Consider the following 25,839-nt stretch of genomic DNA (forward strand, 5'->3'; position numbering starts at 1 on the left):
GAGACAGGAAGACACTTTTTCTTCTAAGGCCTTGCATTATGATATAAAAGATACATTTTCTACCAAGATTCATTTAATGGGTCATTTGAACAAAGACACTTTTAATGATGTCATCCTGAACTCTGATAATGAATTATATATTTTCCAACTTCAGATGAGGCAATACCCTTATTTTGCTTCATCAAGTGTTTTTGAAGGAGACCTCAAGAAGTAGTGCCTTAAATTATCTGCTCCCAACACTGAGAATTTTAGCTGTTAGTACTTAAATCCTAACACCAAACAACATGGAACACTTCATAAAGAGTGAAGACTTGATCCGATCAGAGAAACATCTCACAGAGTTAGTTTATGGGAATTAAACCAAGAAATGATATTGGGATACACGAGGTCATCAAGACAAAAGCATCATAATTAAAATTAGAAAGTTCAAGGAAATCAGGAGAAAAGTATCTTTTATGTGAGAATTAATTAAAATCTTGTCAAGGACTTTAAGACAATGCCTCTTGACCATCTACTTGTGTAGAATTAATGAGTTTATATCACATCACAGTCAGTTACTAAACTCTGTAAAATTACTCAACTGTTGATTTAAATATATATATAGTTTTGGGCAATGTCTTCTGGGCAAATGGTAATAATTAGATCTGTAACTATAACAAGTCTACTTTCTTATTTTGCCAGTCCTGGGGCTTGAACTCAGGGCCTGAGCACTAGCCCTGGCTTCTTTTTTGCTCAAGGCTAGCACTGCCAATTTGAGCCACAGTGCCACTTCTGGCCTTTTCTATACATGTGGTGCTGAGGAATCAAACCCAGGACTTCATGTACAGGAGGTAGGCACTCTTGCCAGTAGGTCATTTTCCCAGCCCCACCAGTCTCCTTCTTTATAAGCTAACACAGAACACAACTAAATAGGAGACTTGAGTTTCCATGCCACTCTGATTAGCAAGGTCCTCTTTGACAAATTTCTGAAACTCACACAGAAATGTGTCTGAGTCAGAGGCACACAACCTGGCTGGCACTACTAGTTTCACTTAGTGCACTGGGAAGACAGAGGAAAGATTTCCTCACGCTCTTCCCAAGCAAAGGCTTTAGGGGGATATTTGGTTTCTTTTCCCTTATTCCTTATCTGTACCCCAATAATAAATCTATTGTGGCAGTTTTATTGCTGTGGTTAAAATGTTCTTTCAAAAACAAAAAAATTATGTCATCTTTTTGAAATGCATTAAGGAAATTCTTTGCATTGGGGTCAAGTACATAACGTTTTCATAATGAAGTATTTTTCCATCAATCTTTTAAATGCATTTAAAATTATATTTAAGGAGCCTATTTCTCAGTATTTTAAGTTTTCCTTTCCCAATCCTCCCCATCCAGACTAAGCAAGTCTGCAAGATTGGGCTGAGATCAAATTCTTTCACATTCTTGACTTACCCCACACCAGGCTGCGAGGTGTCTAGCTTCAGTCCAGATGGTTTGTCAACTCTCACATCCCAATGCCATCAGATGCTCTCAGAAACACTTTGATTTTTGCCTCTGCTTTTTGCATCACTGAAATCTAATTCAGAACCTGTTTCATAATCACAGAACCATTCAAGTTCAGGACCTTCCCTTAGGAGCTGCCCCATCTGGCTGATGTCTGGTGTCAAATTCCCAGTGTTCTCTCTTACAGGAAAAGTGGCCACTGATAGAAGGGGCTTTACTCAAATCCCAGTGTAGTAAACTGCTCTCGTGTACTGATAAAGCCTTTGCAGAATTCTTGGGGTTTTCCAGCTGCCATTGTATATGTTTCTTATTGTTTATTTTAGAAGGATAACGAATGATCTACTATTTATTAAACAATGAACTTCACATTCAATACCAATATATAATACAAAAGCCATCTTCATGACACTTGGATGTAGTAACCATAATTGGCTCTCTACTATAATGTATTCACAGTTTAGGAAAATTGGTTAAATTCCACGAATTAGCCTCATTCTGGATGCAAAGATAGAAAACAGATGGAATAAACTGCAGCCGGAGGGATGACGGGACTCTGTCTAGTCAATGGTACCATTGTCTTTGTAGACATCTCCAAGCTCCATGTGTGTGACTTCAATCTCTGATTCTGGACACTGAGGTTCACACACTTTCAGGCTTGGGGAGGCAACTAGCCTGTCATCATCAACATCACATTGGTTTATCATTGAAGAACCTCCTGGGTACTAGGGCTTGTGTGGACCAAGTTTCGCAGTAGCTCTGGAACCTTGCATCACTTCATAGCTACTAAATGAAAGAGCTGAGACTAGGCTGGGAATATGGCCTAGTGGTAGAGGGCTTGCCCTGGGTTCGATTTCTCAGCACCACATATATAGGAAAAAGTCAGGAGTGGTGCTGTGGCTCAAGTGGTAGAGTGCTATCCTTGAGCAAAAAGAAGGCAGGGACAGTGTTCAGGCCCCGAGTTCAAGCCCCAGCACTGGCAATGAACAAATGAGTGAATGAATAAATACATAAGCAAACAAGCTGAGATTGATAACTAGGCTTAGCTTTATTAAAGCAGCATTTCTCAAAGTGAACCCCAGAAACACTTTCAGGAATCTGCAAGGTTGAAGAATATCTACATGTCAATCAATAGATTCATAGATAAATAAAATGTGGATTATATACAAAGGAATTTCACTCCACCACACAAAAGAACAGAATTATGTCATTTGCAGGAAAATGGGTAGAACTGGAGATCATCATGTTAAGTGAAATAAGCCAGACTCACAAAGAAAGATAGCACAGGTTTTTTCCTCATATGCAAAAGGAAAGACATTCAGGCAGAAGAGGGGCTGATCGTGGGGGAGCAGCAGAGGAGGAGGACAAATAGTTGGATAGATGAACATGATTGAAGCACATAGTATGGAAGTATGAGAATGCCATATTGAAGTCCATTATTTTAGACAATTAATTACAAATGAATCATCCTAGAAGGTTAATTAAGATACTTATCCATTTTCTAGGCTCATTCTCACATAAAGCTGTATTTTCCTACTACATTTCAAAACAACATACTGTAATATAAACACAGGTTGGCTTGTGCTAAATCAGATGTTAAAGAGGTTTAAAAAGAAAGCAAAAAACTATAAAACAATGCTTCTTTTCTCACTGAATTGCTTCATATACACATATATAATTCTACACAAAGCTGATTAAAGTTATTGTAAGTATCATAATAAGTATCTCAAAATACTTACTTTCATTTCTTATATGGGAAATAGGTATAATGTACTCAAACATAAGCTCTTTGTGTGTCATCAGTAATTTTTAAAAATACTAAAGAGTACCAATTTGTTTGTTTTTAGGGGATGTAGAAAAAGTGGGAGGCAGGCTGGACAATGGCAATCACGCGATTCAGTATGCACTATGTGGAAAGCAAGCGGTGTAACTTGTGGGCAGGGATGGGAGGGGAAAACTGGTGGAAAGGGAAGGATGGGGTGATATTGTTCATTATCTGATTTATGAGATGGTAACTCACTCCTCTGTACACCTTAATAATAGCAATAAAATTTGTTTTATTTCAAAAAGGTATCAATCTGTAAAGGTTTGAGAATTGCTCTGTTAAGATAAACCAGCCTATGTGTTCAGTATTAGATAATATTTCTTTGATTCCATCCCAAATGAAGGTTCTAACAGCTGGAGATGGAGAGGCGAAAAGAAGACTCTGAGAAACTTGAAACACTGTGTGCCTTGTATCAGTTAGTTATACTTGACATCCAACTAAATTTATCAAGGAATACCAAGTCTCAAGAACACACCTGTGCCCTATATGTTCAGTGAGATGAAAGTTTTTGAGAACATGAATAGCATACACTCCTGGGAAACCTAGCACCACATCGAATCTAAAACACAATGATTACCTGAAAAATGGAAGAAGAGCTACAGATACAAAGGATTACGCAAATTATACCCAGGTTAATAATATGAAATCGAAAAGCAAGCACATTTTACTTCTCTGAACCAGGTTCCTAACCTGTAAAAGGAATCCCAGGCCTGCCCAACCCACGGAAGTGTTAAGAAGTAAAGGCATCCCATAAGTACAGCACCTGTTGCCTGGCAAGCTCACAAGAAATCCTCCCTCTGGGCCACTTTAAGGGCAAATGGCATACCAGGCACTCTAGGCCCTTGTGGGGAGACCTCTCAGGGGAACTCTGTGTCTCTTGGTTGTTGATATCACCATCAAGGAAAGCATTTTAAACACCTCAGTGTGGAACTAGTCCTTTAGAAACAGTTATGTGCCACATGGCAAAGTTTAGGTCAACAGTGAATCATACCTAAAGATGCTAGAAATGGCACAAGATGACATCTAGTGATGTCAGCATCACAGTCTCTTAGTGGGTCCAAGTGCACTCTGCCAAGCTTGCCCAATAAAATCACCTAACAACACGTTTCTCAGAACATGTCTCACCACTAAGGGACACACAAATGTATTTACCTTCTCTTCTTAGAGCTCACTGACACAAGACAGAAGCACTGGAAATTCCCTTCTATATGAAAGAATAGTTTAAAAAATCAAATACCACTCCTTCAGTGCTGTTTTCAAAGTTGAAAAAAATTACATTATCAATCCTAGCACAACTCCATTATAAAAGTACAAATAAAATTATTAATTACAAATTCAAGACTTCACAAAAATAAAACACAAATTTAGGCACTAACTTTAAGCAATTGCTGAAGAATTCTGAATTGTTTAATATTTTTTTCTTGTTATACCACCAGAAAATTAGGCCTAAATCCATTTTCCACAGGCAGAGGTAACAATTGCAAGTTAAAATTGAATTGAGAGACAAAATTACTGCCATGTATGTCTTTAAAAACATAAAAATTTATGAAGAAATAATTAAAATTTCCATGTTCCTAGTTTAGTGAATGGTCTAAACCATTAAAACACTTTGCAAAATATCGATGTCTTTTCTTTTGCAATCTTATCAGAAAGGAATGAGTGCATTTGGTTACTTTTCCTTTTTAAAATCTGTGTTATTATTATCTAAGTTATGGAAGTAGCTCAGATACTATGCTATGGACAAATGAATCAAGAAAATATGAGATATGTATGTATGAATTTTATTAATCAGGAAAATGATATCATGTCATTTGCAGGAAAATGAGTAGACTTGGAAAAATTATGTTTAGTAAGTGAGGCTCAGAGAGACAAAGAACCTATGGAATTTAGGTCTAAATTATAAATACATATCTATACATATACAGGGGCATATGCACATATATACACACAAACATTTACTAAAGTATGGTGTATATAGGACAGAATTCCAATGGTGAAACTCCTTTGAACAACTAAGTATCAGGAAGCTGGAATACATGGTGTGGTGTGGGAGTAAGGTCAAGGGGAGAGGGAAGATAAATGGAGAGAAGAAATGTGAACTAATACAATCATAATATTCACACTGTATTTTTTTTTTTTTCTTTTTGGCCAGTCCTGGGCCTTGGACTCAGGGCCTGAGCACTGTCCCTGGCTTCTTCCCGCTCAAGGCTAGCACTCTGCCACTTGAGCCACAGCGCCGCTTCTGGCCGTTTTCTGTATATGTGGTGCTGGGGAATCGAACCTAGGGCCTTGTGTATACGAGGCAGGCACTCTTGCCACTAGGCTATATCCCCAGCCCCGACAATCATAATATTCAAATGTGAAAATAGAGTAGGAAAATTGAGGGGATGGATGGGATTGGGAGAGATGGTAAAAAACAATGGAAAGGGTGACATTGAACATTATGTGTTCTGGCCATAAAGTGACACATTAAATTGAAACTCCTATGCACAATTACTTTAAGATAATTTTTAAAATTAAAAGGAAATAAATTCCACATGAGTTTCCTTGCCTAAAACAAACACTAGGTGGAGCCCCTTATCCAATATTTGGAGTGATTAAAAAAAAAGGCAAATGGAGAAAACCATCAAAAGTTACCATTAACCATAGAAAAATTCTGATCATTGAAGCCATACAAATGAGCAGTCCACTCGCATTGATTCTGGAGAAACAGTAGTTGTAAACCTGTCGTGAAACCAAGTGCTGGAAGGCTGCGGACCACTGTAACAGCACGTTCCCATTGAAGGAGAGGCAGAGGGCACCCAGAATAAAATCCTTCTGGGATTCCTGTGAAAGCATTTTCACAATACGCATGCTCTCTGGCATCTAAAGTAGTATGGCTCTCAAAAAATCCACAGCGGTGTAATTAGAGATTACCACTGTTTCAAACAAACAAGACCCTAGTTTTTCCCCAAAGAGTCTTTGGTTTTGAAAATTTTTATATTTATTATCTTCAAGTAGCTGTACAAAGGGGTTATCATTCAGACAAGCGTGTAAGAATTATGCATCTACTTTCATGTGACCCCTTTCATCGTTTTCTCTCATCTCTCCCAACTCAACCACTCCCCTCCCCCAGTTTCACAGGATATGCACTGAATACCATGACTGCCTTCTCCCCCCTTCCTCTTCACTTCTCTGTCCCCTCCACCTCCTGTTGTTCCCTCTCCTCCACCTTGCAAGTGATAGTTTCCTGGTATTCATTTTGTTGGGTGGTGAGTCTGGTTCCCCAAACAAATTAAAACATCCCAGAGCCACAACAAAAGCCAAAACATCCAAAATACATTCAAAACGTTGTGATATAAAAATGTTGGAAACTCTTCGTGAGACATTTGGGGATGTCTGGGATTATGGGCTCCTGATTAGAGAAAGACACACCTTCAAACACATCCAAGTAGGAACTGCAGTTAAAAATAGATGGCCACTGTGCCCTTGGGCCTCCCAGGGGGGTCCAGCCAGCGCAGGAGATAAGACTTTGGAGATAACAGGCCAAACTGGGTGATCTCCCAGCGCTGCAGGACAAACCCACGAATGTTGCTAAGTTGGCTTTCTGTGTTATCTCTGGGCGGGCTTTCCAACCTGACACGCATGCTGGCTATGCAAAGTTCAGAGCAGCAGCAAGCGCTCTTGCCTAACTCCTCACACTTGTGCTGACAGAGTCTGCATGGAAATGTCAGTTACCAGGCAATAAAATGTTGTGGAGTCATGTTATTTTCTTCTTCAGATTTCCACAAAATCTTGGGACAGGGAAGGCATAGTTCTGCTGATGGTTGAATTATGGGGCAGAGTGACCTTTGAACAAGTATGAAACATTGACCTCACATAAATTCCTCCCAGAAAGTCTAAGAAGTGGGTTAGAGAAAGGGTCAGAGAAACTGAAAGCCATCCCCAAACTCAGCTGTGCCCAGATAAGGGTGTCCATACCTGTTACACCCCCCAAAAAATTTTCCTTGGATGTTTGCTTCCTACTTTGCAGATGAAAGCTAATATTATTTTCCCCTTGGCAAACTAGTTGCTGAATCAAGTTATTAACCTTCCCACCATAAATGATTTATAGAAACAAAACAAGCAAGAATAAAGAAAGACTAGCATTTTGGGAGTGATTAAGTATCTTTGATGACAGAAGTGATTTTTTTTTTTAAAGAAAAGAAACTCCTCTGCAGGACCTGTAGCTTTAGGCTCTTGTGCTACTTATGAGCTAAAATAAAGGCAGAGAATATTGGACTCATTTAAAATGCAAGCAAGGTGCTGGTGGCTCATGCCTGTTACCCTAGCTATTCAGGAGGCTGACATCTGAGGGATTGTGGTTGAAAGCCAGCTAGGACAGGAAAATCAGAGAGATTCTTATATCAATTAAACAGCAAAAAGCTGGAACTGGAGGTATGGCTCACATGGAAGAAGATCAGCTTTGAATGGAAAAAAACCAAGTAGGAGTTCAAGACCCTAAGTTCAAGCAGATATTTTCAGTACTTTAAGATTGACCAGAGCTTTCATGTAGCATTGGGCATTATTAAGATACATGTATTTTCACACCAAGTTCTCATATCAATAATGTACCCATGTGGCCTACAAAATAACAGAGTTTTCCAAATTTGCTTTTCAAATCGGGTGGAGGGGAGTTATCAGCATGCCTAGAGTATAGAAATCCCACATTTGCACATTTTCTGTTCTTTTAAAAATTAAATCTTCATCCTTCCTGTCAATATTGTGGCCATAATAAGATGACAGGTTCTTCGAAGGAAAGTTATATTTTATTTGTTTATTTGTTTTGTTTTTGTTTCCAGTCCTGGGGCGTGGACTCAGGGCCTGAGCACTGTCCTTGGCTTCTTTTTGCTCAAGGCTAGCACTCTACCTCTTGAGCCACAGCGCCACTTCCGGCATATATATATATATATATATATATATATATATATATATATATATGGTGCTGAGGAATCGAACCCAGGTTCATGTATATGAGGCAAGCACTTTACCACTAGGCCATGTTCCCAGCCCCGGAAAGTTATATTTGAAATGTTTCCTAAAAGATAAAAGTGATCTGAACATCTCTCACCTTCAAGTCCTCCATGAGCAAAGGGATGCTGGTTCACTCAGAAGGATCTACGCAGACTCCAGAAGTTACTGTCCTCTCCTTCTGTCCTCTTTCTTTATCCCCATGAGGATGGTGAATGTCGTGGTACAACTTTTAAATAGAAGGCTTTAGGACTCACCATGAAAATGGTTGATAAAGCTACTAAGATAGATGTTAGGATAAATTTCTCTAGCTAATAAGCTCATTCTCAATATGCCAGGGAGGAAGGAACTTGATGAATCAATTGTTTTTCATTCTGCTGACATTCAGAATTGGTCCTGAGTACAATTTCTTTTTAAGCACAGTAATGTTTAACTACTTTCTTATCATCAACACTGCCTTATAAGCAGAATTTAGAACTTTGCTATTGTAATTCAAGATACTTCCTTTCTTCCCCTTTACACTAAACCTTTGAGAGAGAAAGAAACATAATGTCTTACTCATCTCCGCAGTCCTTATCTGAGCAATAATTACAGATAAGGTAGGGAAAACAAAAGAGCTACTTACACACAGAAATCATTAAAAGGAAGGGGAGCCCTCTCTCACTAAGAGGAAAGTGAACCAAGGTGCTTTCTTCCAGACACAGGCAACCTTCACACTAGACAGCAGTGAGGGGAAGTCACAAATGGTCTGAGCGTTCCTAGTGGTTCTGGGGAGGTGACTAGGGAGCAGGGTAGCAGGCCACGCTTATGGAAGACACAGGTGACCCCAGCCTGGGTCTGAAATGTATCCCAGGCTTGAGGCCCTTGTTACCCTAGGAAATCAAACCCAAGATTAGGGTAGCCATTTCTATTAGGCTCTGGGAGTCAGAGGAAGAATGATTATTTTGATTTCATTGGCAACGGTAGGTTTTGCCACCATACTGTACTCCCAATTTCAATACACTGAGGCTGGCAGTTTAGAAGCTATATATGTTGGGGGCGGGGGAAAGCAAGGGTTAAACTCAAATCACTTCAGGCTTCATGTTTAGCTCATATGACATCTTATTCCAGAGGTGTTCACACACATGCACATGTATGCACAGACACACCCACACATAGACATAGACACACAATTTTGCCAAGCCTTTTCTCTGATCTCCTCTTCTTATACTACAAGTGATCACATGATCACTTGCTCAATAATGTGCTTATTTACTAATGGTTCATACCACCTAATCACGCAGACATGGCATACCTATAATTTTAGCTCATGGGAGGCTGAGGCAGGAGATTCATGTGTTCAAGACTAGCCTGGGCTATATATCTGAGGCCAGCTTGTGAAACTTAATGCAACCCTGTCCCAGTGCATGCACACAAACATACACAAATTCTCTTTCTCTCTTTCCCTTTCCCCTCTGCCCCCCACTCTCTCTCTCCTTAGCTTCTTCTTTTTTTTTTTTTTTTTTTGGCCAGTCCTGGGCCTTGGACTCAGGGCCTGAGCACTGTCCCTGGCTTCTTCCTGCTCAAGGCTAGCACTCTGCCACCTGAGCCACAGCGCCCCTTCTGGCCGTTTTCCATATATGTGGTGCTGGGGAATCGAACCGAGAGCTTCATGTGTAGGAGGCAAGCACTCTTGCCACTAGGCCATATTCCCAGCCCTCTCCTTAGCTTCTTGTTATTTGATTTTTTTTTAATGTTGAATAAAAGTTTGGAGAGTCAATAAATGTTTACGGAACAGGTAGCAAAGTTAGTTTTTTATGTCCCTACCCTGCCCTGTGCTGGGGTTGAACCTAGGTCCTGTGCATATTAGGAAAGTACTGTGCTAGTCAGCTATACCTCTAGTTCCAAAGTTTTCATATTTGACATACTTTAATACTTATGCATTTAAAACTTCTATAATTGGAAGGCTTAATTAAATATTTTTTAATGGTGCTGGGGATAACACACAAAATGTGCACTCTACCACTGAGCTACATCCCTAGCAATTAAATCTTACAGGATTTTAAAGAATTGCATCTTTTTATTCAGAGTGAAACCCATTTTATTAAAACACTTTTGTTAACATTGAAATTTTCTAAGTGTTTCACTTCTTCTTATCACTCAGTGTCCCAAATGCATAAGCATTTTGTTAATTCTTTAGTTAATTCTTTAGTTAATTCTACAAAATGTTACAAAAATGGCAGACCCTATGATAAGCCACCCAGGTTGTGATCCATCATTCCCTGTAGCAATGGATTTCCAGTACTCCAGTCAAAACAAGCTTTGCCTCCAGGAGCCCTCAGCCGCAGTCCTCTTTGGAAATCGACCCCACTGAAAACTCCAAGTCACACCCCCCTTCTAGCGGCATCCAACAAGCAAAATGTTCCATCTCACTGGGCACTGGGGGCTCACGTGAGTAATCCTAGTGACTTAGGAAGCTGCCATCTGAGAATCAAGGTTCAAAGCCAGCCTGGGCAAGAAAGTGCGTAAGATACTCATCTCCAATTAACCAGCAAAAAGCTGGAAGTGGAGGTGTGGTTCATGTGTAGAGTGCTGGCCTTAAGCAGAAAAGCTAAGCAAGAGTGCAAGGTCCTAGGTTCAAGCCCCAGTACCAGCACAAAACCAAACATAACACTCTTCCTGAGAAAAACCTAAAACTCTCTATCTATTTGTTAGTAGGAATACTCAGACATCATATTCTGATTAGAAATAACTGGGGCTCATCCACCTCCAGGAGTTCTTGTAGGACAGACTGAGGGCTTTGTTAGGACTGAGACTAACTCTACTGTCTCCTCCGTCAAAACCTGCTTTCTTCTATAGTGTTGCTTGCAATTGTTCCAGCTAATGGACAATTTGGTCACCAATGTCCACTTTGCAGTCAGCACTTCAACTGTGACAGCTTACTAGATATCAGGTGTGAGACCTGCAGAAATCACTGAAGATATGGACACAGTTCTTCTGGTGTAGCAAATAGTGGACAGGGTGGGAGCCTGGGCAAGTAAGTCTATCACTGCCAAGCAGTGTGAGGAAGGCATACAGCAGGTACTCTACAAGTCCTGTGGATTCTTGAACCCAGGAGGTTGGGAGGATGAAAGTCGTGGAGAAAGACTTCTTGCAGAAGTTTGTATAACCGATAAGCAATAGTGTCTGGGGAAAGGCAGGGCAGAAGTTGGAGGCAGAGGTAAGGAGAAAAGTTACAGATGCAGGCAGAGTTGGGCCATGGCATACAACAGTGGCAAGGGACAAAAACATAGTTCCACAGTGAAATGGGGCCGGTCATAATGGGATTAGGGTCATTTGTGTGTCATCCTTAGAGCTTCATTCTTGATCTGTATTTTTCTTAGACTGAAATATTGGACAGATGATTTTTTCTGTACAGCATATATTTATGTCCAACTCCTCATCTCCATCAAAATTATTAGGGAAAACAAAGAAAAATGAAGCAGCACAGGCATTTTGGGAAGACAGGAATGGGATTAATGATGCGCTTAGAAAAACATGTAGTAAATTATACCTTCTATAGGACATGAAATCACTCCTTTTAGAAGACAAATTGTCAGTGTATATGATTTTTTCAAAACATATTGTTTATTTTGAAAATATAATTCTCTTATTCTAAACCTCCATTGAGTGAGTAATATAAAAAGGCAAATATATACTACTATGAACAAGCATGTTACTTATGACACTGAAATATAAATTTTTAACTTTTATCTATATGACTTTGTGTATGTGTTACTTTTTTATTAACATGTAACATATACGGTATGTGAGCGGGCAGAGATATCAATGTTATATCTCCAGATGTTTACACTGTGTTCCAATCAATCTCTCCTCTTCTGTCACACTTGGTTTTACTTTGGCATTACTTGATTGTTTATATGGTGATCACAATTATTGTCATCATGGGTAAGAATGTTGATGGTGTCATTATGCCCTATAAATATACATTGTCTGAGCTTTCTTTACCTAGTTTGTTGTTCCTTCTTACTTAGAAATTATCAGATAACACACAAACACAGAAACTTCACAGAAACTCTTGGTGATCTGGATTAGTAACTGTACACAAGGGATCACTGGGCAATGGGACAGACAACATTACTGACAAGGTGATCATTGCCTTCTGTATTTAGGCAGCCCTGTATCTTCCTCTCCCTCTTTCCTTTTCCCTCTCCCTTCTTCATTTCCTCCCCCTGTCCCTTCTCTCTTCTTCCCACATACAAGAAATAATTCAGGGATAGTGCTGACCATGTTGCTATGGTGGTAGGCTTGAATCCAGTCTGTTTCATTCTACGAACACTTTTTTTTTTTAACTTTAGTACCAGTTCATTATTAGTAACACATCACCTGTGACACCCACACATCAGTCCTTACCAGGCTGTTGCAGTATTCTGGCAGAAAAGCATGACTGAAGTGAGGCATAACCACTGGGGTGCTTGAAGCAAGAGAGAGAGGAGGGGCACAGGGTGGAGGGTAGTTTTATTGTCATGTGGCTCTGGAGTCAGAAGGAAGATGGCATGAAGACAGGAAGAAGGCATTATCTGCCAACTCCACTCTCACCCCAGGGAAGATACAACGAGGATCTGCCCAGAGAACGTAAATAAAGCACCACGCTGGCCAATCACTGTAATTGCTTGGCTGTATTGGCTCTTACACATGTCAATTAAGGAAGTTTCTTGAAAAAAGCTAGCAAGAGGCAGCTGACCAAGACAACGTTCTGCTTCTGATGTCTCTGAGATTTTGAGAAGGGCCTTATTACTCTGATTAACAAAGCAGAAAATTAGCTGTTAGAGAAGGATTTGAGATTCTAGCACTCAATAACAAGAGTCAAACATCTATAAGGAAATTTTAGATTCAAAAGTTTGTTTAAATCCGGGGAGGGGGAGTTAGATTCTGTTTGATTTTTTTCCCTTCTAAATGGCTATGAGTTATAATAAAGCGTTAATAGAGTTCAGACATAAATAATGTCCATTTACCTAGAAACAGAAAGCACCCTATAGGACAAGTCACACTGTAAATGTCTTTTCCCATAACCACTCTTGTCCTCCACTCCCATCATGGAAGGCTCACCACTTCTGTCTCCTGAAAGAGTGAGATGTAACCTTCAAGGAGAAGACAAGTTCAGCTAATCACAGGTATCATCTGGGATGCTCCTAACTTCTAGTCTTGGTTAGGTAGAGGGTCCCAAAGTGTATTACATGAGTTCATTTCAACAGACCACTCAATTTTCTCCTCGGTGGCCTTCAGCATGTTACCCTGCACCTCAGTCAGTTCATCCGCAAAACAAGATGGTGGCAAGTTGAAGCCCCATGAGCACCACCACCAACAACAAAGATGATGAAAGGTTTCCAAATCACTGGGTTATGTGAAATTTGGTGAGGTCCACACAAAGTCCACAACACAGTGCCCAATAGAGAATAATGTTGAGGGTGATGTTAAATGAGAAGGTGGTGATAACACCAGGGTATCACATCACAGAGTACACCATGCTGTTTGCTAAAAGTGAGCCCTCAATTCCCAGTCCAGCAGCTCTTCAGGTGGATCTCTCAGCCTCTATCTTTCTCTTATGCATGGAGCAACGAAACCAGAAGTCCAACCATGTGCAAAGTCAAAGACTCCTTATAGAAGGAGAGGTTGCTACTATCTGTGAAAAATATGATATAAGCAGGCACCATTGCTTTGCTTGTGCTTTGCTATGTTTAGATTCTGAGATTCTGAGGGTTTCCCAAGCATCTCACAAATGAAGAGCTATCTTCAGAAAGCTCCCAAGGTCTCAGACACATGAGGGATTTACAAGACATGGCTCATGATCAATACAGCAGCCTCCAGCTGTTAATTATTATTAGGATGACCATCGAGCTGGTCATCGTTCTCTGTGATGAGCGGAAATGAAAAGACCTGAACGCACACCCTATATGAATCGCAAAAGAGGATCTTCAGCTGTGGAGGGGAAGAATTCTCACATAACCCAATAGGCCAAACACAGCTGATTAGGTGGTAATTGTGTCAAATCAACCACTCACAGCATAGCGGATTAAACTCTAATGACACATATTCCAAAGGATATTTATGGGCAACTAAATCATGCACCAGAATAGAAAGTCTTAGCCAAATTTCATTGCCAACCTTCAATATAATTTTAGACATTTCAGAAATAACAGATTGCAACAACAAATGTGTTTGCTTCCAGCAAAGAAGCTCTGCCACCTCCACTGTCTAAGACTGTGACATGGCAGTTTGAAGACTCAGGAGTAGAGTGGGATTGATAACCAAGTCTATCCTACAGAGGGACTCTGCAACTAGTGTCTTGTTTTCATTAGCCAGTAGAGAAAATATTGGACCAGCTTTTTCCATAATATGACAGTCAAAGGCTTTCCCAGAATCTTGCTTCAGTAATCTTTTCCAAACTAGGAAATATTTGCTTTCAAAATACATTTATTTTCTCATTTAAAACCAGCCTTCCGTCTTATCAGTACTCCATGGCAAGAACACTGCCCCCCACGCGCAGCAGACCCCCGCTTTTTTTCAAGTCCTGGCATGCAGAATGGCAAAACGTATGGCATGTCATTCTTGTTCAGCTTTAGAAGAACAAAGTTAGAGCTTGACTTGTGGCAGTTTTTGTCCCTAGGAGTTTCCATCCCATCTCTCAATGACGAACTAAACATGGAAATCAAGTCTGAGGCAGAATTAACTAAATAGAAACACCCCAACAAGGAACCACTGCCAATGGCTTATGTTAGAGGCAGTACATCAGAAAACACATTAAACACATTAAACAAACACATTTATATTCACATTTTCCATACGTGGGAAATATGTATAAAGATCTGAGGTATATGCCTTATAGAAATGACCAAATAGAGCCTTCAGAAATTCTTTGGGCCCTTGTGGCTCAGACCTGTAATCCTAGCTGCTCAAGAGGCTGAGATCAGAGAATCACCGTTCAGAATCAGCAGAGGCAGCAACATTTGTGAGACTCTTGTTTGTTTAGGGTTTTTTTTTTGTTGTTGTTGGCCAGTCATGGGGTTTGAACTCAGGGCCTAGGCACTGTCCCTGAGCTTCATTTTGCTCAAGGCTAGCACTCTACCACTTGAGCCACTCTGTGAGACTCTTATCTCAATTAACCAACAGAAAATTGGAAGTAACACTGTGGCTCAAAGTGGTAGTATGCAACCCTTGAGCAAAAAGAACTCAGGGACAATGCGCAGGTCCTGAGCCCAAGCTCCATGGCCAAGTAAAATAGCAAAACAAGACAGAACAAAAATGTACTCATAAGCAAAGGGGATTATCTTCAAAATGCTTTGTCAGAGAAACTGTTATTAAAAATAGTATTAACCCCAAAAGGGGGGGCGGTAAAAGAAAATCATTTGTAAAGGTATAAATACCAATTTCAGTCAATGAATGTGTTGCGTCTTTGTTTCATTTGCGTTTTGATGCAGCTAATAATAATATCTTAGGATTTTTCTCACTGTACTGCATGAGGCAGAACTCCAACCAAAGGAGCACGGGCCCCTGCATGCTGGTAATAAATGCCGACAATTCTTCCTCATTGAACAACTTCACTTGACAATGTTCCTCTTTCACAAACCAAGACAGAAATCAACTGCATAAGCATCGGCTTCCAGACTCACCCACATTGTCCGAGTTCCGCCACACGGTGATAAAATTTTTCCAGGTGATTCAGGTTTCGCGTTCCAGAGACAATGAGACAGGAAGATGAGTGGGGAAAAAAAGAAAAGAAAAAATAGTTTAGGAATAATTCAGCAACTGGTGATGACTTGTTCCACAGAAATTATGGTAATAGCTTCTCTATCCTGTCTAGAAACCTCCCTGCTACCAAGATATAGTGAGTGAAGGATAAAAGGTCTGTCCCAAATACAGGGTGGATAATTCATAAGCAATCTAAAAGAGCCAACCAATAGCATTTTCATTTAATGATTGAAAATAGAGTATGCGCCCAAATCACATTTGGACATGCAATAGATGACTCCAGAAAGCTAATAGGGAAGAGTTCTATAAATATATAGGAGCTTGAAAATAATTAAAGCAAGTCTGGGCTAGATTGGGGTGGAGGGGTAGCTGCAAATGAAGGCTCTGTATCACAATCAGGAAACACAGTGAAATGATTTACACATTCCAACAAGCATTTGACTAAAACAATTCTAATTATACACACTCAAGGAATATAAATTACAATGCAATTTCTATATCTACAGGTCAAAGCCATTGAATAGAATTTGAATTCTTCAAAGAAAGGACCAGATAAATAAAGTATTACTATTATACATTTTTATTGATGCCCAGGGGAAAAATTAAAGCATCATTAAGTTTCTAACAAAACATTGTTTTCCAATCCTATGCACCATGATAATTGCTCTATCGGAACAGAAATTGCACAGCATAAAATCCCATAGAATCTATTTTCAAGTAAATGAAACTCTCCAAGCCTTCGTGTAAAACAGCTCAGCTGTTATAGCTTTCCACATGAGAAGTCACCAGGGAAATCCAGGCTTGGTTGAGGTCATAAGAGAGGAATTCTGTGATCCTCAGGCCTACTTGGGCCTCCTGGCCCTCTGTCTTCCAGATGTGTACCAACAATCAGTTCTAGGAAAAGTGACTGTCTAGTTAAAGGAACTCAAAGCAGGGTCTTTTATTCACAGCAGACAAAGGGTAGAAAGCAACCCAAGAGATGATGAGTAAAGAAAATGGGATATTTATATCTAAGGGAATACTATGAAGCCTTTAAAAGGAAGGAAATTCTGGCATATATACTACAATATGAATGAACTTTGAGGGCCTTATGTTAAGTAACACAAGACACAAAAAAATAAATACCATATGATTCTACTTATCAGGTCCTTGGAGTGCCAAACTCACAGAGACAGGGAAGCACTATCTGAGTGCTAGTGGCTCATGTCTGTAATCCTAGCTACTTGGGAAGCTGAGGATTAAAGTTCCACATTCCAAGTCAGCCCTGACAGTAAATCCGAGACACTCTCATCTTCAATTAATGAGCAAAAAGCAGGAAATGGAGGTACAGCTCAGGTAGTAGAGCACCTTAAGCAAAGTGGAGTGAGAGCACAAGGTGTAGAGTTAAAGCCCTACAGCAGACACACAGGAAGAAAGGAAAAAGAAAGGGAGGGTGTGAGGAAGAAAAGGAGAAAGAAACAAGTAGAATGCTAGTCACTAGATCTGTGGAGATAAAATGGAGAATTGTTTAGCATGCAGCGCATTCATATTCCAAGATGAAGAGTCCTGAAGGCTGGTTGCATGACAATGTCAATGTACTTTACATCACAAAACGCTACACTTGAAAATGGTTAAAATGGTTAAAGTTTACCACATGTATTTTACCCCAACTTAAAAAAAAAACCTCAGTTGTTAGGATCATTTTTGGAATTATCTGGCTACCCTGAATAGACTCAATCTTCAAAGGAAGGGAGGAATGAGAATACATGTCAACACTTGCTGTAAAGTGTTAAGAGGCACCGTTTGTAACAGAACTAAAAGCAGTCTAGCATTAATTCAAAACACTTGGATTTACTCTTAGCAGATGGCAAGATGAGAAGAGTCGCTGAACATGCACAGAAAGGAATCATGACAAAGGCCTACAAAGCCCAGAGACAGGCAGGCTGTCAGCAACTCAGGCCACAGCTAACAGCCCACAGGGAAGCCATTTCCTCTGAAATCCAGGGGCACCTTGCAAACTGATGACAGACACCAGGGCTTCCTAATGTCCTTGGGGGTATTTTTTTTTTTTTTTTTGGCCAGTCCTGGGCCTTGGACTCAGGGCCTGAGCACTGTCCCTGGCTTTCTTTTTGCTCAAGGCTAGCACTCTGCCACTTGAGCCACAGCGCCCCTTCTGGCCGTTTTCTGTATATGTGGTGCTGGGGAATTGAACCTAGGGCTTCATGTATGGGAGGCAAGCACTCTTGCCACTAGGCCATATCCCCAGCCCCGTTGGGGGTATTTTTTAAGTCTAGTGCCTTGGTTTTGAATAATATTTCCTTTCTTCCCTTCCTTCCTTCCTTCCTTCCTTCCTTCCTTCCTTCCTTCCTTTTTTCATCTTTCTTCCTCTTTCTCTCTCTTTTGTTTCTCTTTCTGTTTTTCTCTTCTCTTTCTTCCTTTCTCTTTTTCTCATTCTTTCCTTCCCTCCCTCCCTCCCTCCCTCCCTCCCTCCCTCCCTCCCTCCCTCCCTCCCTCCCTCCCTCCCTCCCTCCCTCCCTCCCTCTCTTCCTTCCTTTCTTCTTGTACTAGGTCTTAAACTCAGGACCTAGGAGCTCTCCCCAAGCTTTTGTTCTCAAGGCTAGTGCTCTATCACTTGATTCACCATTCCACTATCAGCAGTTTTGGTGGTTAATTGGAGATCATTGTCTCATCGACTTTCCTGCCTGGGCTGGCTTAGAACCACAATCTTCAGCTCTTAGCCTCCTGAGTAGCTATGATTACAAGTATGATCCACCAGTACTTGGCTCAGAGTTTTGTTTCTTAATTCACTCTTGTTAGTTCTGGTAACAAATAGTGAATTTCCTCTCATTGTAGAAAGGTAAACTTTACCGGCCAATGAATTCTAACAAAGAGCAGAAGTAATATATCATAATTATTTTTGATTGTTAAAATAATCAGAAAATGGAGGGCTTGGAATGTGGCCTAGTGGTAGAGTGCTTGCCTAGCATACATGAAGCCCTGGGTTCGATTCCTCAGCACCACATATATAGAAAAAGCCAGAAGTGGTGCTCTGGTTTAATTGGTAGAGTGCTAGCCTTGAGCAAAAAGAAGCCAGGGACAGTGCTCAGGCCCAGGGTTCAAGCCCCAAGACTGGCAAAAAAAAAAAATTAGAAAATGGACTCATACATCCACACACAGATGAGTTAGTACCATGGTGTAAAGGTTAAATATCGGCTTTCACATTCTTTCTTGGCCTTTCTTAGAGTGATGGGAGACAACTTGCCCAGGAAAGGACTGGAGAATGTGAACTGGGGGCTCAGTTGTCATTTAAGAAATGAGACAGCCTTGAAAAAACCACTCCGTGTGTGCTTCCTTGATTGGAGGAGAACAGATGTCCTGTGTTTCTCAGAGACTTGTAGTAGCCAGAAACATAAATGATGCTGATAAAAGATCAGAGAAAATCAGAGCAACACAGAGGCAGGTGGACTGGAGTCCTCCCTATGGTCTGCCTCTGGGCTGGAGACTAAAATCAGATCAAACCCGGAAACAGGGAACATTCTGCTTCACATAGAAGTGCTGGGGCTTCCACTCAGCTTTTATCTTTGTTCTTCTTTAAGTGTGGTTTGAGTATATGAACCAGGGGTTCCTAAAGTAAAGTATAATCTCCCTTGTGAGGTATTAAGATGGACATTTAAGCTGACTTTCAATGTGGATAGTTAGAGATATGGTCTTTGAGAGGTGGAGGGGATTAGGTAAGGTCACTAGGGTGGAGTATCTATGAATGAAGTGCTGATGGGAGAGAGACAGAGAGAGAGAGAGAGAGAGAGAGAGAGAGAGAGAGAGAGAGAGAGATCCACAAGCTTGCTCCTTCGCTCCCTGTAGTTCCTCAGGACCCCCTCATAAAGAACTCTATCATCCAATGTCGGCCTCTGACTCTATAGAACAGTGAGCTAAGTTAACTTTTAAAAAATTCAGTTACTTAGACTCCATCTTGTGTTGTAGTAGCAAAGACAAGACAAATATAAACCTTGTTTGCCCATAAGTTCTGCCCAGCTCTTTGTTGACTGGTTCCCATCTAAACCAAGGCCATGGACACATATAGAGGTTGGAGGTCCTCAAGGCCTTCCAGGGAGTCTGTGAGGTCAAAACTATTCTCCTGATGATACTGAGGCCTGATTTGCCCTCTCATAGTACACAGTGCAAACTTCTAGAAGCTGCAGACCACATGATATTTGGCACCTGTCTCTCATGGGAAAGCAGATCTGAGGCACTTCTGTGAAATTAGACTTAATAGATTCCCAATGGCATGCTTTACCTGAAGTAACTTTTGTTTTGGAAAACCCAGTTAATCTTCATAACATATTTATATGGACATGCAATGGATTTATCATGACTACTATTACTTACTAATAAATTAACAACAAATACTTTGTAAAGTTTGGAGTTGTACTTCCTAATACAGTTAATGTCAGCAAACGTAACGTGAATAAAGCAAAGTCATTTGCAGTCTTCAGTCATTCTTGAGGATGTGAAGAGATCCCGATTTATAAACAGAAAAATTTTGAGAGGTGTTGATTTGGGGTGGTCAGCAGAGGTCAAATGGTACAAGAAGAGGCTGCAGAGCTAAGCAGGGGGAGATCACAAATGCTCGGGGCCACGTGAAAGTCTGTAGGCCTTAAGAGCAAGCTGCTCAGGTGGGCAGAATGTAGCAGTTCAGCTCCGTTCTCTGCCTGTAAGAGTAGGGCAGAGTTATCAGTGGTTCAACTGACCATTCTATCACAGTGTTTTCCTTGAGGCAGTACTGGTGATTGAATTCAGTCTTATGTTGCTTGGTAAACACTCAGCCATTTGAATCTTGCTTTCATTTGTCAGACGGGGTCTTGAGTTTTGGCCCAGGCTGGTTTCAGACTACAATCTACTTCTCAAGTAGCTAGGATTGTGTGTCACCATGCTCAGCCCCTATTCTACCATTTTGATTTAGAAATCTCCATCACACCCTAATGAATCTCAAAGTTCCTTTCAGAAAGAATTGCTTCCTCTCTATGGTCAGGTGTGTATCTGAATTGTACTGGTCTTTACAAACGAACCTTTCTGATTGATTTGTGCAAAATGTTTACAGATGAGCTCTCTGGTTTCTTTCTGCTTTCTACATTCAAGTGGGGTCAGAATGGAGGTCATGACCCCTGACCTAAGAACTCTGAGTGGAACAGGAAGAAACAGGGCCAGACTGGTGGCCACTTCCACCAAAGGTGGGTTTTGTTTTTCAACCTCAGGAAGGGCCTTGGCATCCTCACTCTCCTTTGTTGGCTCTTTTGTGCTTTTTCCCTCAGATTTTTTTTTTTTTGAGTTTTATCCTTGTATACTCCCCTCATTCTGAGGAAAACCCCTACACTTCCACATTCACTAAGAAGCAGGAGCCAGAAACTATGGTGCTAATACAGAATGCACAAAGATTTCAAGATGTTCGACTTGAAACTTCAGTGTTGGCAAGCTAAAAATAATTATTTTAATATGCAGCTTCCAGGAAAAAATAGCACCTAACAGTGTGATTCTGATCTTGATATCACAGTAAGAGTTGTCTGTTTGTAAAAAAAAAAGAACTCTTGAGAATAGAGAAATATACCGCCCTGTCAAGGTCAGCATATGTGGGTGAGGGAGGAATACGGACTAGCCAGAAACAGGCCAACTGTAGCAAATATTTATTCCACAGAAGATTCTCCAGAGATCCCTGCTGGTATGTAACTAACAAAGGAAGCACTTAGCTTCTAGAACCTTCCATCCACACTGTGATGGTGGTGGTGGTTGGATGTTAAAGTGCCCCTCAAAGGCTTAGTCCTCAGAATGTTGCTCTTTGGAGGTAGTGGAACATTTAGGAAATGGAATATGAAGGGAAATCTTTAGGTCTTTGCGAGGGGGGCGGTAATTATTGAAAGTGACTTTCGGACTCTGAAGTCCCCTCACCATCGCTTGCTTCTTGGCCAGGAGGGAGCAGTTTTGCTCCAGTCTTGATGTTACTCCCTAACAGCCTTGGTCGGTCAGATCATAAACAGAATCATCCAAAGCTGGGAGGCCAGACAAACCTTCTCATAAGCTGATTATCACAGGGATTTCAAGAAGGTGACTTATGGGTATTTTTAAAAAAAGCATTTCTTGATGTGTGTGTGTGTGTGTGTGTGTGTGTGTGTGTGTGTGTGTGCTTAAGCTATTTAGTGAAATGCAAAATTCCCATGTTGGATACTATGAACTATGAGTATCTTTACAATGCCTAAATGTTTTTCAATAATATTATTATATCAATTTCCCTAAGATGTGTGATATGTACTTGTGTGTGTGTTTCCTTTTTTTTTTTTTTTTTTTTTTTTTTACAAAATTCTCTTCTGAAACGTTTCCCTTTCACAGTTCAGTGTTATAGTAAGTGTTTGCACATTGGCTATCCCTACAAGATGATAAGCGCCATATTACTCACACATATACCACATGCCAAGGGAAGACCTTGCTTGTAAAAGACGATAAATAAACATCAAATGGAAAGAAATTCTACAGCCTGGATGTGGTTTGTCATGAGGCAAAGCCATGTTTTTAGGCAAACAGCACGGAAGGATTATGATGCAAGCAATCCTTTCTGAAAATAGAACTCATTCAATCAGATTCTCAGATTGCTTTTATCTATTCCTTACATCAGCACAACTAAGGAAAATAGTAGTTTTGTCTAAGAGAAAGAAAGGATGATGCATGTGGAGCAAAAGTTATGTTCTGGAAAGTCAAAAAACACAAAATGTGAGTCTAGGTCTGTAGACACAAGAGGCTGAAGAAACCAATGCTGGGAGACAGATGAAGAGCTCCGAAAGGATGCTGCAAAGCTCTCTACACTAATAAAACACTCCATCACCTTAAGCTATCCATCTGTGGAGGGACCATTTAATTTCCTCTCCCAAGCCCCGCCCCCCCCACCGCCACCTCTGACACTAATAGGACCAAAGTGTGTTCATAACAGACTGAATACTTGTCTGAGCTAACCTGAAACCTAGTTATAATTTTTTAACATCTCCTCTGTGGGCAGAGAATTCAAAATTCTGAACAACTACATCCAAATTCACTTTTGAAAAAAGTGACTCATCTATAAAATGGGGAGGGTACCTATTTTCAGAAAGTAGGTCTCTGCCTTTTATCACTCTAGGCTTTTCAGTCCAAAGGCTACAAAAGCCAGAGGCCAAAGAAAAGAAGCATTTTTATGCTCAAAAAAACCCCAAATGCACAACATCCATTAAAGTACTCTTTGATCGTGGCTTTTCTTCTGCTTTGAAAACCACTCAGGAAAGGAGTGCAAGGACTCCTAAAACCTGGGATTATACATGTGCTCCTTATGGAAGAATGCAAAGACCTCAGGCCAAGAAGGAAAGGGGCAAGTCAGTAACCTGGGCAGCCAAGTCTACAGAGTGCACCCAGTTGGAACCAGCTTCTCCTGGCCTCCATGCTGTAGGGAGGAAAAGGCTTCTCAGTACTGGGAGGTCATTGACCTGGCCTTCCTCATGTCTTCCACACCGGCTCCCTCCTATCACCCACAAACTGATACTTTAGTAGGCTAGTGCCCAAAAGCAAATTCCTGAATGCTTTGGTTATCTTTGTGAACAGAGAATAAATGTTAACAACCTCCCCCCCCAAAAAAACCCAGAATTTTATACCAGAAATCCCATATAGACAAGTCCAGCTTGTCTCTACCACAACAAAACCATCCAACCATCAAGCAAATACTACGTTCAAAAAGAACTCAGTATATACTTTGTGTGTCAATGGTTGGAATTGAACTCAGGGCCTGAGCACTGCCTCTAAGCTTTTTCCTGGACACTGTCCCAAGGGTGGTACTAGACTACTAGAGCCACAGATTCAACTTCAGGAATTTTGGTAGTTTTTTTTCTTTCTTTCAAATTTTTATTATCAAACTGATCTACAGAGAGGTTACAGTTTCATACGTTAGGCATTGGATACATTTCTTGTACTGTTGAATTTTGGTAGTTTATGAGAGTTAAAAGCTTTAATGATTTGATTCCCAAATTGGCTTCGAACCCTTAATCTCAGCCTCCTGAGTAGCTAGGATTACAGGTGTGAGTCAGTGGTGCCTGGCAGAACTTAGTATCTTTATCACTGATAGAAGGTATGTGCATACAAATATCCTGTGTAGGGTCAAAGAAAAAGTCAATTTGCTTGCTCAGTACATGGGAAGGTCAATAAAGACAAAGTTATTCGAACTTCTACTCTGACCAACTCACCCACTAAAACCTTTCATTAATCAGTTAAAAAATTATTATGTGCTCTGATTTCTAATCTGCAATGTCATACTACATCCCCATGAAACAATCTGGGATTACTAAACACCTGTAATGTGTATAAAAGACCAACTCTCAAAACCTGGCTCCTGATTATTGATAAAGAGTTTGAAAATTGGGGTAGGAGCAACTAGATGTAATAGAAGCACTTTCTTTGTATTCATTTATTTCAGTTTTGGTGGTTGGTCCTGGGGCTTAAATTCCGGCCATCAGGGTTGCAAGCTGAACCGTGCCCCCAGACCTATTTTTCACTGGATATTTATTTATTTTTTAGGTGAGACCTTGATTCCTGCCCGAGGTATGCCTGAGCCACTATGGACCTAATTTTTAGGCTTCTTGTCATTGCTCAAATGGCAGACAGGACACAGCATCCAGCTTCCTTTCTGTTGAAATGGAGCGTCATAGTCTCCTCTGCCTGGCTGGGCTGGCCCATGTGGTTTGGGATGAAGGTGCATGTCACTCTACCTACCTATAATGTTAGGAAGGGGTTGTAGGAACTTCTCTATCAGGGCTGACCTCCGACTGTGATCCTCCAGTTCTCAGCTTTCACAAGTAGCTAAGATTGCAGGCATGAGCTACCATCACCTGGCTTAGTATATTTATTTAACTCACCAATTTTTTGTGAGGATGATTCACTGTGCTTCACTGAGCCCCATGGTCTACCACACTCAGTTTCGTGCAAATTCAGCCCAGTAAAGTTTAATGTAAGGAAGGAGCTCTATTTTTTTAAATGTTTTTCTTTCTGTTCACATCTCTCCTCCTTGGACTTGCTAAAATTGTACTTTGGGTTTGAGAAACAGTGTTATGGGTCAGACAGTTTTCCCCACATCAACTTGTTTCCAGGCAGTAAGTTCCTGCAAATGCCTGTGGAAGCCACTGGGGTTGGGCCAGCTGTTCTTTACAGCTTACATAAGCAGTTCAGTGGACAGCAGGCAGGAATGTGTGGCCTGTCACCTCCCAGAAGGGTCCAGGACTTGACTAACTGCTAGTCAGATCTAACCTGCCAAACAGAGGTCTGGAGAGAGAAGTTAAGAGATGTGCTACACCTTCACCATTTATTTGCCATGTTAATTTATACTAGTGGGAAACATCTAGGTAATTCTTCTCACTAAGCTTTGAAAAACAAATCACCCAGAATCACTCTGAATTTGATCAAATCCAGGAAGACAGGCAAGTGCAGAGGAAAACACTAAAATGAGATCCTAATTAACATAGAAAACTGTGAATGTATGGAGCCTGTTCAGAAAAAAAAAAAAAGTTTTTTCCAGGGGAAAAAAACCTGAGTTGATTCCAATAAGAAGATAGTTATTGTTGTTAAATAATTCTTAGTGGTGTTTACCTAGCAGAACTGGGGCCAATGATACTTCCGTTATTCACACCACAGTTGTGTTTCACCAACACTTATCTACTATTAAAACAGTAACAAAGATTGTGCTATATTATCGGGTTTTTGTTTTTAAAGAAAGGTTTCTAAATTTGCTCTGTTGCTTGAGGGCAATAGATTGAAAGTGGAAGCAGTTGTCACTCCATCATAAAGAT

General features: G+C 40.6%; 1 protein-coding gene across 1 annotated transcript in view; it reads right to left on the reverse strand.

Moving 5' to 3' along the window:
• Epb41l3 (erythrocyte membrane protein band 4.1 like 3) overlaps nt 1-16,521 on the reverse strand; it is a 215,083-nt gene extending 198,562 nt beyond the window's left edge. The window contains exon 1 of the mRNA XM_048363501.1: nt 15,940-16,521. The gene's annotated coding sequence lies outside the window, so the exon portion shown is untranslated. The remainder of the gene's footprint in view (nt 1-15,939) is intronic.
• Between the last annotated feature and the right edge of the window lie 9,318 nt (nt 16,522-25,839).

This window comes from Perognathus longimembris, chromosome 15 (genome assembly GCF_023159225.1).
Source record: "Perognathus longimembris pacificus isolate PPM17 chromosome 15, ASM2315922v1, whole genome shotgun sequence".
Classification (NCBI taxonomy): Eukaryota; Metazoa; Chordata; class Mammalia; order Rodentia; family Heteromyidae; genus Perognathus; species Perognathus longimembris.